Source organism: Triticum dicoccoides, chromosome 7B, assembly GCF_002162155.2.
Source record: "Triticum dicoccoides isolate Atlit2015 ecotype Zavitan chromosome 7B, WEW_v2.0, whole genome shotgun sequence".
NCBI lineage: Eukaryota > Viridiplantae > Streptophyta > Magnoliopsida > Poales > Poaceae > Triticum > Triticum dicoccoides.
Window position 1 is genome coordinate 720,405,794 of NC_041393.1, and position 344 is coordinate 720,406,137.

Sequence of the window (344 nt, forward strand, 5' to 3'; positions counted from 1 at the left end):
TGCCACACATTTCCCCTTCCCGTTCACATATGCATGCATATAAAGAAGAAAGAGATGATGGCAGCAGGAATCTTTTTGTTCTTTCAGACTTTAAAATGCTTCATCTCTTAAATAAAAAGCTGATTAAAATTCTGTTGTCACCATTTAATTCACCGTGATGAGATCTTTAAAATTAGATCACATATTGGTATGCTTCGCCAACTTTTTGGGGGGCAAAAGCTACCATGTCTATAGCACAAAAATGCCATGGTGTTTACACTACAGTTACCATGTGTTGTTTCAACTATCTTTTCTCCTAGTTTCAAAGCTACCATTGCATTTCAGCTACTTTTCACTCATCGGAC